The sequence below is a fragment of the Sebastes umbrosus genome, chromosome 18, assembly GCF_015220745.1.
Source record: "Sebastes umbrosus isolate fSebUmb1 chromosome 18, fSebUmb1.pri, whole genome shotgun sequence".
NCBI classification, from domain to species: domain Eukaryota; kingdom Metazoa; phylum Chordata; class Actinopteri; order Perciformes; family Sebastidae; genus Sebastes; species Sebastes umbrosus.
In genome coordinates, this window is record NC_051286.1 from 15,691,384 (window position 1) to 15,710,109 (window position 18,726).

At 37.9% G+C, this 18,726-nt stretch overlaps 1 long non-coding RNA gene across 1 annotated transcript; it reads right to left on the bottom strand.

The window, feature by feature from the left end:
- Positions 1-662: 662 nt before the first annotated feature.
- On the bottom strand, positions 663-16,135 carry LOC119476688. The gene is made up of 3 exons (XR_005204084.1): positions 16,122-16,135; positions 7,602-7,604; positions 663-794 (listed from the first exon to the last, which is right to left on the bottom strand). It is a non-coding gene; the product is annotated as an uncharacterized LOC119476688 (long non-coding RNA).
- Between the last annotated feature and the right edge of the window lie 2,591 nt (positions 16,136-18,726).

Consider the following 18,726-nt stretch of genomic DNA (forward strand, 5'->3'; position numbering starts at 1 on the left):
TGAGGCGGAGCGAGTACGCGAGAACGCGCGCGCTGTCTGAGTGAAGGCAAGCAGGCAGAGGAGGAGAGTACAGCGGCCACACGCGAGTGCGCATATGCGAGTGCGCATGTGCAAGCGCGCATGTGTCCCGACCCGGTACATTTGTACGCTTAAAAAGTTACAAACAGTCCCTTTAAATGTTAAACGCACACTCATTTAGTCAGAATAAATGCAGCTATGGTGTGGTGGACTTTTTTTGCCAGTTCATTATTATAGACCTATATTTATATTTGCATATTTTATATCATTGCATTATTTGTCCATTGTCTTTACGTCTTTATAACGCTACATATAACTGGATGAGGTCATTATGAGATTTAGTGGTTTTAAGTAACTCTTAAACTTTTCTTCTTGTATTTCTCACAGTCAGTCTCACAGAAGGAGGAGGAGGGGGACGCAGATTAACTGAAGACAACTCCACCTTCTAGATGAACCTGCAAAGCATCCTTAATGCCTTTTTGGTATACAGCCATGCTAGCAGCTCCGTGAGGTTGTACTTGGCCACAAACAAACTGACACACTGTCACGAAGAACAAGTGAATGTGAATGATGGCATTCCTTAAATTGTTTTCCTTTTTAAATTTGAGGCAGCTACTCTTCTGTGTCATCTAGACCACACTACCTCTTGGTTATTAGCCATCTACCCCTCTTTCTAATAACATTGTATTAGAAAGCATCTCTACTGATTTCCACACATACAGAGGATGCATAACTACCATCCGATGGGCTGTAGTGTGGGGCTTAGCCTGATAAGCCTAAACCCCACACTACAATCCAGTCAGATTTAAGAAGAAGTGTAACAAGCAAAAATTAGGACAATCAACATAAATGTGGACATGGGTCCAGTTTGTATAATATAAATCAGTGTTTCCCAAACGTTTTTCTGGGGACCCCCTTTTTAAAAATGACAAACCATCACAACCCAATTCATATATGAATCGCAAAAAGAGCGAATTAGTGCATAAATGAACGCTGCCGACCATTTTTACTGCCATTTCCCCATCAGTTTATATCATCTTGAATAGGTTAACCAGCCATTTCGAAGAGATATACGTTTGATAAATCACAACTCCCGTCACGGCAATCACATTTCTATTTTTAGAAATAAGACCAAATAAATGCATTTAGGTTGAGTCAAACAAACAGAATGCACACTAGCCTTTCATATTAGATTCAATGTTATAAGTAGATTCAATGTTAGAAATATTATATTAGATTTAGTGTTATAAGTAGGCAACAATTATCAGAACAATACAAACATTCAGGCTCCCTCATGTGGCTCAAAGTTCTACTGCAGATATAAATGTTAAATAAAAGGCTATGTAAGAAATTCTACTAATTTATTTGGCCCTAATAAAATCTCCAGTGAACGTCCTGTGGGTGCGACCCAGTCTTTGGGAATAACTGATATATATTATAAGCATACTTTTTTATTCTCATTATTTATTTAGATCAATACTAATGTAAATAAGAATAATAATAGTATGTAAATATGGTTTATTTTTGTTATGTTTTTTTTTGTTAACAAATTGAATTATGTTTCTAATCATCAGGTGTCCTTATTTTTGTTTTGTTGTAAGAAATCATCTGCTGTAAAAAAGAAGACAATCAAGTAATGTCAGAGTTCATGTTCTGTTCTCTGGATTCTGTGGCCTCATTAAAATGATTGAAAAGCTATCTCTGTGCCTTTAATTTTAGACACTACCTGATAAGTCTTAGCCAACATTTACAAACAGCACATTTGCATTCACTCAATAAATTACAATATTCATAAAAAAGAAACAACATTTGATGAATATTATTTGTTTAAGGTAAAGGGTGTAGGATCAGGCGGTATCTAGCGGTGAGGTGAGGAGATTGCAACCAACTGAAGCCTCTCCCGTGTGCCAAGCGTGTTGGAGAGCTACGGTGGCCGACGCGAAAACGTGAATGGCCCTCTAGGGCCATTTGGAGCAGAGCCAGTGCATAGAGTGTGTGTGTACGTGGGAAGTGAGTGGGGTTAGTGACTCTGGCCCAAGCAGGAAAAGTTAACAGAGTTTGATTTCTCCGTTCTGGGCTTTGGGTTATGGAGGACTCTGTGGAGAGGACCTGCTCCCTATGTAGATATAAACGGCTCATTCTAAGCTAACGAAAACACAACAATTCTTATTATCAGGTAATTATACGCTAAAGAAAACATACTTATTAATATTATATTCAATTTCTGCCAATAGATCCCCCTAAGTGTTACACACTGGTCCTTTAAGACATACAAAGACCATGAATCCTAATTCGATACATTTTCTTTATTGGTCGGTTGACTTATGGAGCTTCCACACTGGCTGTTGCTCTTTAAAATAATAATAGTAGTCAACAGTTCTCACTTACGTCCTCAGACGATTTTTACAATAACATGTGGACAGTGCTCAATTATTGACTCAAACATAGCTTAACCATGTCATGTAATATGCGATATCAGTAGCCAGTACCCTTGTTATTACTGGGACCACTACAGAAAATTTCAGATGAACATTTAATAACCAGGAATTCACATTATAGACACTATATCCATGTAACAATTTGGCCACAATTTAGCATGTTGATCATACACGGTCCAGCCATATACTACAGTTCAACCTAGTCTTGTTTAATGACACTCAGATTTTAATTAAAATATATTTACTCCACATTTATTGGTCCTATACACAAATCCGGGGAAGTACCGGAAGTAAATGAGTCGCCATTACTGCGGTGGCGTCTCCTTACAATAACTTCGCGTTTGAATGCGAGTTGTCCAAAGAGGTGTACAATTTGATCCCACAGAATCAATTAACTCAATCAACTAAGTGTGGCGTTATTGTGAAATATAACGTTGGTTGCTCTAACTAGGGCAACCTAATGACCACAATGTAAATAATTACAATAAGCTGAGAGGTTATGATGGAATTTTTGCCCAATGATGCCAAAAACGTTCTGCTTTTCTGAAGCTTTAATACTGTTAGCAGAGAGTAGAGTCACTACAACTTGGGAGGTGTACAACTTTTCATAGAATTGACGAAAGGTACTGTTTATGTCACTATGTGAGGTAATATGAGTTCCAGAATCCGATTTTATCTTATGAATGGTCCTATCATTTTCCCTTTTCTGCAGCTGCCTTGCCAGCAACTTGTGCGGTTTATCGCCAAATTCAAAAAATGTCTGTTTAGTAAATATGAAAGCTCTTGAGATTTTTTCAGAGAGTAATTGATTGAGCTTGTATTTGAGGGCTCAAATTTTATTATGCGCCTCAGTGGACGGTTGGGCAGCGTTTTCTGCGTCTAATTTTCGTATTTGGTCCTCCAACTGTGATCTTTCAAAACGGTCGTGCTTTTTTTGTGAGGATTGAAAGGAAATGACACATCCTCTCATATATGCTTTAAAAGTTTCCCACAACAAAGTCGGTGAAATATCATCTTTATCATTCGTCTCAAAAAACAACTTCATCTGAGTCTCCAAGTACTCACAAAAGCGTTTTCTTGTAAGCAGTTGGGGATCAAACCTCCAGGATCTATAGGTCTTTGCAGCCTCGAGCAGCCTCAATGAGAGAGACGGGACAGTGGTCAGAAATTACTATGTCGTGGTATTTCAAAATTCTGAACTCCAGGCAGGAGTTTGGCATCCAACAAGAAGTAGTCTATTCTGGTGTATGCATTGTGAACTTGAGAATGAAATGAGTATTCTCTACCTGTTGCATTTAAAATTCTCCACACATCCAGTAAGTTTGTATTTTTAATATATGAATTCAGAAAATTAGAAGCGTTAGATGATGCCATTCTTCGCGTAGATGATCTGTCCAAATAAGTGTCCAGGACTAGATTAAAATCCCCCCCAATCAGCAAATTTGTGGTAGAGATGTCCGGTATCAAGCTAAAGACTTTCCTAAAAAAATCAGGATCGTCCCAATTTGGCCCATATATGTTCAGCAACGTAATTGGTGTGGACTGAATCTCACCCGTAACCAAAATATATCTTCCCTCTTTATATGCAATTGTAGACTGATGTAAGAATGAAACATTTTTGCGAATTAGGATAGCCACCCCCGTAGCCTTGGCTGAAAACTTGGAATGGTATACTTGACTTATCCATCCAGCATTAATTCTACCATGAGCTTCATTTTTCAAATGCGTCTCTTGTAAGAAAATCACATCGGCCTGTAACTCTCTCAGGTGCGACAGTACCTTGCCCCTTTTTACTGGTTCATTTATTCCATTCACATTCCATGTGCAAAAAGTTAAATTTCCTCCCGTTCCTATATCTCCGTCCTTATCTATCGGTGCAACCATAAGGAAATATCATTCTTCTGTAATGATTCTGACGTATTGCCATTTGTCGTTAAATGATACAGCCTATGTAGCACCGCTCCCCACCCCGCCCCCCTTCCTACCCTTAAACAAAACAACAGAAACACAAAAACACTCACCTTCCCTTTGGTGCACCCACATTTAGACCTCTGGGAGCGGGACCAGCCCTCTCTCCCAGAAGTCCAAACTCCGCACCAACTACCTAACAACCAATTCTTAATCACTACCATACTGACCTTCAGGTGTAGCCCCACAGTTATATAGTGAACCCAAAACCAAAATTCTAGAATTAACATTAGGTATATTATTTATTATTCAAGGGGATAGGTCTTGCTCATGTGCAAAAAAAAAAGGGTGAGTAAGGATTTTAGAGAGAATATGTTTAACTTGACCTCCTCTTTAAGTATTTCCGTCATAATTAGGTAACATTTGTCTTGGCCAGTTCCCTCAGGCTCAGAATGTAAACATAGAATACGTGCTCTATCCAATAGCACCCACTACAAAAATACTGGAAGAAAAATAGCAGCAGTTGTTAATCAATTGACTGCTTAATATAAGCCCAACTGTATACAACGGATCAGTAGTAGAACTACATCAGTAAACTTAGACTTAAACACTTTGAACAAAATGGGCTGTAGCACTTTAGAACGAATATAAACAGTGGCAGACTGTGCACTTTAACCTTCAATATAACAAGAAATAATAACATTCTGCAAAAGCCGCCCTGAAGTTCACCTGTAAGAGGCTCCTGTTGGAGTCCTCAATCTCAGTATCTCTTTGGAGATCCTAAACGGAAAGTCCTTTCAGTAATTCTCTGAAGTTCAAAGTGGAGGGCCTTCATTATCTGGTCCTCATACCCCGGTCCTCATACCCCGTCCCCTGAAGGTCCGAAATGGCGCTCCGCATAACGACGTGCCTCCTCCGGGTCGGTGAAAAACCTCTCTGATCCGTTGTGCGACACTCGTAGTTTGGCTGGGTACCAAAGTCCAAATCTGACCCCAGGTTTGTCGCGTAGCATCCTCCTGGCTGGAGTGAACGCAGCTCGGCGTTTAACTACTTCAGGTGGGAAATCTCTGAAAATTCGGATCCATTGTCCTTGAAATGTTAAATCCTTGATGGACATCACTTTCTGCATTATATCTTCATAAACATGACAGTAATGTACCCTCGCGATCAGCTGCCGTGGTGGCTCGTTGTCTCCAGGACGTCTCCTCAGGGCCCTGTGGGTTCGGTCTATCTCCGGTGTTTCTGCTAGGTTTAGCACCTCTGATAGCATCTGAGCCACAAACTCCCTGGTCTTCTTCCCAGTTTCTTTCCCTTCTTTTATTCCGACCACTCTCAGGTTCTGTCTTTTCGAGCGCCCCTCTAAGTCTAGGCATTTCTGAAAACTTCTTCTACCAATGACAAACAACAGTATGTGAAAACAGCATTTTCACATACCCAACACTGACTTTGCCATATATTACGTTGCAGAAGATCTAGTATAAGTAGAGTATAAATATGCAGTATAAATAGAGTATAAATATGCAGTATAAATAGAGTATAAATATGCAGTATAAATAGAGTATAAATATGCAGAGATATCAGAGATATACCACGTAAGTATGTGACATGCACACATCATGTACGCACGTGTATGCATGTCACATATTTACGGGACAGGTACACGTGTGCTACAGAGAGATGGCGACTCAATTAAAGGTAACAAACGTACAAGTGTTGAGTATGAAGTAAAATAGTAAAGTTTGTGATTGAGTTTTGTCAGCAGTTGGGGAGGTTCCCGTTTGTACTTTAATGTGAATTGGTGTTGGATGAATCGACTCGATGTGCCGTTGACTTTAGCAACTTAGCTTGTCGGAGTAATTCAAATTAATTTACAGCCTTGTTCAGTCAGTCCGTTCTTGTTACGCTGGAAAAGTTTGATACTGTAATATGGCAAATATATTATACTCCAGTATTAGTTTCACAATGTCTGTTTTATGATATTGCAGATTTCTTAAGTTGTTTGTATTTGGATGTGGATTGCTGGGCCCTTTTCACGGTAGACATTTTGACTTTTCACAGTAGGAAAAGCATAGGTGTCAATAATGAAATTAATGATGGCTGAATTCCATTTTCAATTATCACTCTCACTGGAACACTTGAATATAACAGAGCCATCCTTTGTGTTACTATTAACACCTGTGCTTTTCCTACTATAACAAGTCACAATGTCTGCTGTGAGAAAGGCCTACAGTATTCAATCACAGTCAAGAGGGTTTGTTTAAAACATTAGCATTGCTGGGATGTTGAGGAATTCAATATTAATTTAAACAAGTTGCTGTTAAAGTGGTGCAATTTGGTATCGTAATATTGGAATTATATATTCATAATGACTTTTTGATGATATTGCAGATTTCCGTTGAGTGTGTCGACGATGCTCGTGGATTTCCGGGGGTGATCGTCTATGAATATGAAGAAACGTTTCCCCATTCGTTTTCAACAAGTAGGTTAATACCATTTCGTTTGAAGTGCACAGTTAAAATATTTTGTGAACAAACTTTTAGAAAACTTCAGTAACACAAATCCAAATACACCTATTTGGGATTGGGGAGGAGCAGTGCAGCGTGAAAAGTACTGTCAATACCACAGCTACAGCGCATGTGAACATCCACTCTATCTAATCATGTTTTACAGCTGCAGCCTGAGAAGTACATCATTTTAATCTACTACATCAACTTTATTTTCTGTTAACATGTTGAAATAACGAAACAACTGACATAAACATACATGCACAAGTGTTACAAGTACGAACTGAATGAATCAGAGTTGTGTGTGTTAACAATATTAGCCATGTTAGCCTGGCCAACAGGGGAAATTAATTTAGAAATGCATTGAAGCACATGTTGATGTCACAATTGTAACAATGAATTTCATAATGTTACAGATTGACAGTGTGAATGTTGTGGTGAATAACACTCTCCCTCAACAAGTAAGGTTTCAACTAGTTAGTTTTAAGTGTACATTGAAAGTGACATTTTTCTTATACAATGGATATATTTTGATGTAGTTTTATTTATGAGTTGTTTTTCCTTGCATGGCTAGGAGACTGATTTTGGTGCTGGACATGGACCTCACAGGTTAGTGTAGTTTACAGACATAGCCACTGTACTTTGCACAGCAATGTCTTACTTTATAGAGTACCTGTTATGCTCATCTTCAGGTTCATACTTGTATTTTGGGTTTCTACTAGGACATGTTTACATGCTTTAAAGTGGCAGTAAGCAGTATATTTTTGGCATCATTGGGCAAAAATTCCATAATAACCTTTCAGCATATTGTAATTCAAGTGTTCTGAGAGAAAAATAGACTTCTGCACCTCCTCAGAGCTCTGTTTACAGGCTTTAGAAAAACTAGCCTGTGACGGGAGACTTTGGCCAATCACAGGTCATTTCAGAGAGAGAGAGCGTTCCTATTGGCTGTTCACTCAACAGAGCCAGCTGTCAATCATTCGCAACCTCCGATCAAACAGTCAAACTAGGCAGCGCTGATCAAATATCAAATATGATATTCTGTTACCGCAATGCCTATTTTTCGCCTCAAATGTTTTCAGAATCATCTTGTAGTGTACTGTTTAGCTGTAAAATGAGAAAGTTTGTGACCTGGCAGCCATGTTGAGATAAGTTGAGGAAACTTTCTCTGCCTTTGTTGAATGAACAGCCAATAGGAACGCTCTCTCTGAAATGACCTGTGACATGTCAAATGTCCTTATTATCATACGACTCATATGATTAAGAATCACAATGACAGAGCCAGAACATGATGGTGAAGTTAAGAACTGCTTATATCCTCGTTTGGGACGGAAAACAATTCTTTAATGTGGCTCCGCAGTGAAAGCAAACACAGTCAGTTTGAAAACAAATTAATAGTCAATTAAAAAGTTTTCCAACTGCATTAACCAGACCAGAATCTTTCAGAGCTTTGGAAACAGGAAAATATATCATATGATATGAAATGTAGGCTATGTGGGATGAAACCAAATACTGTGCAGTATGGGGGGCTACATTGCAGAGCATTTACTGTACCAGCAGCATGCAGTGTTGGTCACTCATTTAGACCATTTGCGGGTAAGAAAAAAAAGCCAGACAAGCATAGATGTGTGTCTGTCTTCCTGTCTGTATTTTTCTGTGAAGATCCCTCATTAATGTTGCATCACATTTCTATGAATGCAAACTTACATACGTAGCAAAAATGATTCCATGAGAAGAAAAAAACGTTCTTGTCCGTTTCTGAGAAGATATAAATCTGAATGCAATTTTGTTTGTGTAACTAAATTAATTCATCCCTGTAAATGTGCAGTATGTGTGTGTTTTCCAGAGACCTTCTAACCTCAGTGTAATCCCTGATTAGTGCTGTCAGATTAGTGTGTGTAATGCTGCTCACAACAAAATAAACCTAATTTATTACTATCCTACTTGTGTATGTGTCCAATCCAACTGAACACTGAAAAATATCTCTGAATAGTTTCCATGTTTGTACCTTTTTGGAATTCACTTTCAACTTTCATTTGTCTGAAAACAAAAAAACACTTAGCCACCACATAATGCCTAGTTTGCACATATGAAAACTCAGGCATGTGGTAACCATGAGGAACAAAAATCTGCTCACTTTCACATGTTGGCCACATATGCAAGTCCAGACCCTAAGAAAAAGCAACTTGACTGAAATTATCATTATTAGTATATTTTTTAAAGCATTCATTTGTGAAATAGCTGAAAAAATGTCAATTGAAACAACGTCAAAGCATGGTCCTAATACGCAATACTGACACCTGCTGGAAAAGAATTTAGGTGAGTGAACAGGCTGCACTATAGAAGCACTTGTGAGTTTATAATGAAAAAGGTCAAACTGTGATCCATTTCCTTTTCTTCATGTCCTCTATTATAATTATTATGCACACGATTCACTTTTTCAATTCTTCATTATGCTGCACCATTAAAGGGACTGTTTGTAACTTTTTAAGCGTACAAATGTACCGGGTCGGGACACATGCGCGCTCGCATATGTGCGCTCGCGTGTGGCCGGCGTCCCCGCTCCTCCGCCTGCTTGCCTTCACTCAGACAGCGCGCGCGTTCTCGCGTACTCGCTCCACCTCTAGACGTGAACGCGCGCTCACTCCACACTGCAGGAGAGTTAGTTTAGCTCTGAGAATATCTAATAAATGTAGAGTGGACGTTTGTGCAGAAATAAATGCTGCAGCTTCACCAGACAAACAGAGGTTTTCCGTGTCTTGTGAAGTGACGGGACTCTGCAGAGAGAAACCTTGTCGTCTCGTTACCGACCGGGTGCCGGTGTCTCCGTGCTCACTCCGGCTGCGGGCGGAGGGAGACGAGTTTCTCGCTGCGGAGCCCCGCTGCTGAAGCCTGCGCTGAGGCAGGAGAAGCAAACACAGTATCAGCTGTGATTCATGGAGAGACCTTCGTCTGGTCAGCTAACATTACTGCCAAGCAGGTGAAATATAGAGTGATATTGTGGTTTTAGCTGACGTGTGTCGCCTAACTGTTTTGAGCGATGCTCGTTCATGTCTATTTAGAGCGAGCAAGCACTAGCCTGACGCTGACTTTCGTTGATTTCATGGCCACAGGTGTCGCTGTTAAGAAGCATTACTGAAAGTTACAAGTAGTCCCTTTAAGCTAACAAAATACATCACATGGTAACATCTATGTTTAATATTGTACATGGTCCCTTACAAATAAAATCAAATATGAGCAGTTATAATGATAATAAATATTAAACTTATTAAGTGTTTCTTTTGTGGGTAGAATTTGTGAGAACTGTCCAGTTCCTGTCATGTGTTGAGTCCTGTATGTCAGATATTCTGAGATGTCTTTTGTTTGTTTTTTTGATTGGGGGGCCACAGAGAGCCCATAACATGCATTTATGAATAGAATTCCTTTATTGTCATATTGAGTACAATGAAAAATAGCAATCCTGATGGTGCACATCCATTAAATAGTAGTAAATTAAAGAAGAGTAAGAAAAATACATACATCAAAAATAGAAATATGTATTTGCTTGACCTATAAAAACTAAGATATTGCACATTGCTGAGTTATACAGTATTGGCTATATATACACAAGTAATAAATAAATACAGGAATAAAAATGTACAGAGTGCAATAACTAAGGTGTAGTTGGAATGTAAACATCTGTAGTTATATATATCTATCTATATATATAGATAGATAGATATAGATAGATATATAAACTGGAAAAACAAAGTTCGGAAACTTATGTTTGGTGGATTATTTCTCTGTTGTTACAATGCTAATGGTCATTGTATTTTACATTGTTGGAAAGCCTGTTTATTTACCTTCGCAATGTTGTCCAACTTGTAAGGATCATGCATTTGTGGGATGAGCAGCACAGCTGATTATGTGGGTAGCGCCCAAGAAAAATTTGCCAAAATGCTCTAAACAGTGTATTCTCATAAGGCTACCAGGAAGCCTGCAATGACTACCCTTCACCGTCAGGCCCGTTTGCGCTGTTGTCGACAACACAGACAATGGAACCTGAACATGTGGGGGAATGTCATGTTCAGTGATGAGTCCAGGTTCTGTCTGCGAAAGTTGGACGGCAGGGTCAAAGTATGGAGATGACGCGGAGAACGCTATGCTGATTGTAGCACCGATGGAGTAACAGCTTTTGGTGGGGGCAGTGTCATGGTGTGGGGCGGCATCTCCCTCACTGGCAAAACAAGGCTTGTCATCATTGAAGGCCATCTCAATGCAGGGAGATATCGGGATGAGATTCTGCAGCCAGTGACGATCCCATATCTCCACAATCTGGCACCTAACTTCATCCTCCAAGATGACAACGCTCGCCCCCACAGAGCCAGGGTTATCACAGACTACCTCCACAATGTGGGAGTAGAGAGAATGGAACGGCCTGCCAAGAGTCCACACCTCAACCCAATTCAACATGTGGGATCAGGTTGGGCGTGCTGTACGTGTTAAGAGTGACGAACACAACCTCGTTGGCTGACCTGCAACGAATCCTGGTTGAGGAATGGAAAGCCATCCCACAGCAACGTGTGACCAGGTTGGTGACCAGCATGAGGAGGAGGTGCCAGGCTGTTGTGGCTGCGTATGGATCTTCCACCGCTACTGAGGCTCCTGATGGTGTATTAAATGAATAAAGTGTAAAATAGCCAATATGTCTTGTTTGTTCCTTGTTACTGATAGAGAGTTCAATCATCCAATCCACTAAACAACTCAAAACAAGAGTCAACACCAACAGGAGAATACATTGTTTACCATTGACGGAGCATTTTGGCAAATTTTTCTTGGGCGCTATCCACATAATCAGCTGTGCTGCTCATCCCACAAATGCATGATCCTTACAAGTTGGACATCATTGCGAAGGTAAATAAACAGGCTTTCCAACGACGTAAAATACAATGACCATTAGCATTGTAACAACAGAGAAATAATCCACCAAACACAAGTTTCCAAACTTTGTTTTTCCAGTTTATATATATATATATATATATACACCTTAACCTTAGTTATTGCACTCTGTACATTTTTATTCCTGTATTTATTTATTTTATTTTCCAGTATATATATACATACAAAGATTGCAGTTGAAAGTTGTATAGACATATACAAAGTAGCTGTAAATGTAAGTATGGGCTCATATACAGAGATACTTTTCTTGTACATCCATCCATTCAGCTACATGAATGTTTCATTAGTGACTAGTACAAATAGGAAGAGTGATTAAGTAGTGTGATGATTGTAGAGGGTCTCTGGTAAATACAGGGACTCTGCTGGGCTTTACTGCGCAGGTTAAGTGTAGTATAAATGGAGAATGCCTTGAATGTAAAAGTAGCCTAAGTAGGTTATCATTAGGTCAAGCATAGAGGTAGGTTTTTGTGTGATAGTTGTGAATTTTAACATCAACATTCAAACATCCTGATAGGGTTTCAGTGTTGGGTGTAGTGGTCTGTTGTCTTAGGACCCGCCCACGTACTGAGCACACTGCACAATACTTTCCGCACTATAACTGGGACAGTAACGGTTGCACTACTCATGCACAGTACAGTTAATGTACACACACTGTCACAAAATATGTCTTTTATTTGAATTACATGTTTTTTAAATAGCAAAATTATATATTTTGGAGCAAAATTTCAGTTTTAGATGCAGGTACAAAATTACAGTGCACAGGTTTGTGTGTACCTGCTCGTGAAAGAAATGTGTGAAGACACTGCAGGAGCACTGCAGGAAGTCCTGCAGCACTAGTGCTTTCTGCACTAAGGCGTCCTAAACATCTGCACTTCATGCACTGCTGTAGGAGATTCTCCAACATGACAAACCAGTGGTGCTTAAACATCAAAACATGATCTGAATTGCTCATTCAAATCATTTTTCAAATCACAATACCTTATCCAAACTTTATTCTGATGTCATTTATCAGCAGTCATTCTTAACAGACAGATATCTATTTGATTAGTGATGTATGCTGCAGAAATTATTAATCCCTTTGAGGCAAATTTGTGATTTTCGGCTGCAGTATTAAAATAAAAATGACATGACTTTTCGTTACTTGTTATAACACCACTTTTGAATGCCATTATTATATTTGAAAATTATAGATTCATGTCAAGTATGCCACTAATGTTATAATATCAGCTAAACTGGTCCATCCTTCTATAGAAAACTAATTACATTCACTTAGAAGTTGACTTTGGCTCTGACACACAAACAAATTGAAAAAGAAAATAATTTAATCAATTATTGGTTTTATGTAGAACAATGTATGTGTGATTATGTTTGGTACAAACTTATCATGTCTAGACTACAAATAGAAACCTGCTGTTACAGGTTTGACTGCTTTGATCTGTATGATGGACTATTTCATTAGCCTATATGGTTGCCTTAAGTTCATACTGAGTCATTATTACAAACATGAATTAAGCTTTTTATGAATAAAGAATTTCCAAATTTGATCATTTTCAAAAACTCACAAGGGAAAATTATGCTTATACACAGCTGTCCTTAATAGAAAAAACACAGCAGTAGCAGTTTTGATGATATACTTAACGCCTGCTATATGAAAGGTGTGATATACATCCCGCCTTCTTTCTCACATCTGTTAGTAGGTGTCTGCATCTCACATTCACATATGCAGACCGCACATTTTCCCTTGAAAACTGACACAGAGCTACATCTGAGGTTTGCAAAGGGGAAACTTAGTCAGTCTTTCATTTTTGTTCATCACCATAGACAAGTCGCCCTGTTCTTGCAACCCTGTGAAATGATCTTAGATGGTATAATACAGAAGACATTTCTAAAAGACGTCTAATAGACATAGATATCTCTGATCCAACCAACCAAGGATGGATATCTGTTTTTTTCTCTCTTAGCTAAGATGTTGAACCAACGTGAACAGAGCAAAGGTCAGTAACCCACGTTCTGTACAAGGATCTCAAGAAAAAGGTATGATTCTTCTTTAGGTTTTGGGGGTGATGGAGAACAATTTTATGTACTTTGTCTGGGAACACATGTTGCATCATGTGTCATCAGCGTATAGGGAATACCGAGTTGAAAACGTGCTTTTAAGTTATCAGGCAGAGAGATACTTTTATATTTATTATTATATTATTATTATATTTTTCACAGTGACTTATTTTAAAACGTAACAATGTTTTAATTCGTAAGATAAATTGGTAAGAGATTCTTCCGTCTGTAGTAAAAAAAAGTCTGACACAAATGAAAAACAGTTATCAGAAATAACCCAACAAGGAAAAGGTTTCATGTAATTATTTAAACAGCGTTTTGACAGTCTCAACATTGCTCTACATTAATTAATACAATATCGGATAATTATATCCGATTACAATTACAATTACATTACAATTACATTCACGTGGTCTAATGAAACCGCAGAGGGCGTTGCCAACGAAAAACAACGGAAAAACGCAAAATGGCGACCATTGATGAAATAAGAACAAGGGTAAGTAACATTTTAGGCTGAAATGAACATACCTGTGCAAGCATTAGGTAAAGTACGTGGAAGTACTGCGGTTTGGGAAGTTACTGGTTGCATTTGGATGTGGATTGACTTGGTGAATTACTTGAAATTAGATTAGTTCGTTTGAAACATTAGCTTTGCTACAGTTATCAGAAATAACCCAACAAGGAAAAGGTTTCATGTAATTATTTAAACAGCATTTTGACAGTCTCAACATTGCTGTACATTAATTAATACAATATCGGATATAATAGGTTACACATACATTCACTTAGACCCCTAAGGGGTCATAAACCCTGTTAGAACAAACTTAGAAAACTTCAATAAGAGAAGTCCAAATAAACTTATTTGGGATTTGGGAGGAGTAGTGCTGCGTAAAAAGTGGTAGTTTTGATATTTTTTATGAAGGGAGAGAGTTATATTTTCATAGTGAGTGTTATTTTAAAAATAAATCATGTTTTAGCTTCTAAGAAAAATTAATCAGAGATTCTTCCATCTGTAATAAAAACAACAAAATCTGACACATTATGAAAAACAGTAACCTAGAATAACCCAGCAAAGCATAAGGTTTCATGTAATTCTTTCAATGGTATTTTGACAGTTTCAAACCTGCTGTACACTAATTAATACAATGTTGCGTAAAATATGTAAAACTAACATGGTCTGACTCCACCATGCTGGTACGACGTACGTTTGAGTCAAGGCCTATAGAAGGAGGCTGGGACACGTTTCATCAATACGTCATAGCTTTAGTATCACATATGCGCAGTAAAATCTGGTCTGCACCCGCCGAAATTGAGACAAACAAAACGCATGACCAAAGCTTCAGTTAGTTACACTGCGCATGCGTCATAACGGAAAAAGAAAATGGCAGGCGTCGAGGAAATAACCCATGTAGGTTTATTAAACATTTTATGCTGAAATGAACATACCTGTACAAGTATTAGATAAAGTATGTGGAAGAGGTAAAAGTAAAGTAGTCACTGTTTGTATTTGGATGTGGATTGACTTGGTGAACTGATTGAATCAAGTCGAGTGTGTTTGTTTGAAACATTAGCATTGCTAGCATGTTGAGGAATTTGGCATTGATTTAAGCACCTTGCTCTTATAGTGGTAGTTTGGTATTGCAATGTGGGAATTATATGATCATTTCCTAATTTGGTACATCTATCTATTTATATATGTCATTATCGTAATACATTTTTGATGATATTGCAGACTTCCATCGAGTGCGTGGACAATGCTGATGTATTTCCTGGTGTGATCGTCTACGACGATACAACGTTCCCTATTCCTTCTCAACAAGTAGGTTTATACTATTTAGATTGAACTGCACAGTCAAAGAAATATTGTACTGTCCACACCACAATCGTGTTTTACAGCTGGAGTCTGTGAGAAATACTTCATTACACTACACTCACTTTATTTTCCGTTAACATGTTGAAATAACTGAACAACTGACATAAACATACATGCACAAGTGTTACAAGTACGTCCAACAACTGCAGCTTTAATAGTTACAGTTTGTGTCTGTGTGTGTGCAGAATCAGTGAACTGAATGAATCAGAGTTGTGTGTGCTAACAACATTAGCAATGTTAGCCTAGCCAACAGGGGAAATACATTTTTGAAATGCATTGAAGCACATGTTTATGTCACAACTGTAACAATGAATTCCATAACGTTAGAGATTGACAGTGTGAATGTTGTGGTGAATAACACTCTCCCTCAACAAGTAAGGTTTCAACTAGTTAGTTTTAAGTGTACATTGAAAGTGACATTTTTTCTTATACAATGGACATATTTTGATGTAGTTTGATCAGTGTTTTTCCTGCATAGAGAATTAGTATTAGATAAAGAATGTGGAAGAAATAAAAGTAAAGTACTGCAGTTTGGGAAGTCACTGTTTGTATTTGGATTGACTTGGTGAACTGATTGAATCAAGTCCAGTGTGTTCGTTTGAAACATTAGCATTTCTAGTATGTTGAGGAATTCGGCATTGATTTAAGCACCTTGCTCTTAAAGTGGTAGTTTGGTATTGAAATGTGGGAATTATATTATAATTTCCCAATTTGGTACATCTATCTATTTATATATATCAGGATCGTAATACATTTTTTGAATTGCAGATTTCTATCGAGTGTGTGGACAATTGTGATGGATTTCCTGGTGAGGTCGTCTATGATGATATATCCTACCCCATTCCGTCTCAATATGTAAGATTTATATCATTTAATAAGAAGTGAAGGGTTGAAATCTATTTAAATGTATGGTCTCAAATAAAACATTTGAATGTAGTGCATGTTATGCATTTTGTTTGTTTTTTTCTTGCATGGCCAGGATACCATAGAGCGGACTGCTTCTGGTGATGGACAAAGCCCTTACAGGTTAGACAAAGCATAACATAGACATGGAGGCATTAAGACAAGATAAAAGCAACACTATAGGCATTATGAAAATACAATATAAAAGACACACATAAATAGGATTTAAAAGCTACAGCTGTCCGGTTCACATTTTTCTTTTGAGCCTACTGAAGAACTCAAGTTTCTCTAAATCCTGCTGAGACATAAGTCCTTTAATTCATGACACATTTTTAAGGTGGTAGTAGGCTCATTTTGTAATTCACTTCATGCAGATGCTAAAATTTAGGTCTGAGTGAGTGACTGCGCCAAGATTTCTGGCTTGGTTTGTGGTCTTTAGCAACTGAATCTGATTGTTTTAGTAATATTCTCATCAATATCTGTTAATACAACAGGCTAAACTTATCTATTTTACTTATCTTTCTATGCAACTGCTGTACTGTAGCTCTGTGAGACCTTTCCAATTGGCCCGTTATGAGAATGAGGACTCTGTCACACTGGATATTGATCCTCCAGAGAATGCCAGGTAAAAAAAGATCTTCTTTCAATCTACAGTTGCATGAGGCTGATAATCAAATGGGTTGCATTGTACCGCTTTCATTAAATTCCAGCTGTTATTTCTGCTTTGCTTTTTCTTGCAAACAAATTGCCAAAAAGCTAAATTAAGTCTCAGTACACAGTTTTTTTGTATAGCATTTGACACCAGTCCAAAAGGAGTTGTGGACATAGTGGAAAAGTAATTTTTTATAAGTATTATTTTATAATTTTTTTAGCCAGTCCCTTTTAATTTTTTAACATTTACTAGGCCTTTTTTTCCCCATGTATTTCTTAATGAACGATTGATCCACATTTGTTTGTTTTCATAAGGCTACATATTACTGGATGTGATGTTTGTTTGAATACCTGTGATTATAAGATCAATGATAGTCACTCTAAACTTCTCTGTTGCAAATCCCACAGTCTCCAGGAGGAGGAGGAGGAGGAAGAGGAGGAGGAGGAGGAGAAAGGAGGAGGAGGAGGAGGAGGAGAAAGAGGGTGAATAGGATGAATGAAGGCGTCTACAGTCATCAGTCACAGTTCTTGTATTGGGAGTCATATGATCATTCAAGAACATTTGTTGCTGGTCCAAACTGAGAAATACTAGATTTTATTTATTTTGAAACATAACCTCTTTGAAAGATGACAACTGTCCTTGTTGTTTCCCCGTTTCTAGTCTTTATGCTATGCTAAACTAGCTACGCCCAGCTTTACAATTAACGTTCAGACACGAGTTGCATTAGTCTTTTAATCTAATTTGAGATATTGCTTTAAGATTTATCCTGAACTACACTAAATCTTCGATAAATTAGATGATAAGTTACCACGGATTCACCTCGCATAATGTTTAATTATCCAACATAAACACTATGTACAGCTCCTTCCAGCGCCACTAATCTATCTAATTTACTTGTCTCTCTTTGTGCAACTGTTGTAGTTCTAAGAGACCTTTCCGATTCCCCCCCTTCTGGCTGGATGAGGAACTTGATGGGTGTGATCCTCCAGACTTAAGGTGATTCAAAGGCCACGTAAAAGGTGCGTGGATTTCCTCTCAATTAATGTAAATTTTCTTCTTAAAAATGATTTGTAGAAATCTGTCCATCTACACACATATGACTTTTTTAAATTAAATTAAGTTCTATTTAATCAAACGTTCACTTTTTTTATTTCACCGGCTAGACTATTGATAACTCATGGACTCTATTAAATTAAATTAAAATGTTAAATTCTATTTTATAACTCTCAAGCTTTTGGGGGTAATACAAACTAATTAGGCTTTCCTTGGTGCACTTCTTTGCTGTCAAAAATTCAGTTGTCTTTCATGCATTGCTTTTTCTTACAAAACTATATTTAAATGTTAAACGCACACTCATTTAGTCAGAATAAATGCAGCTATGGTGTGATGGTTCTTTTTTCTGCCAGTTCATTATTATAGACCTATATTTATATTTGC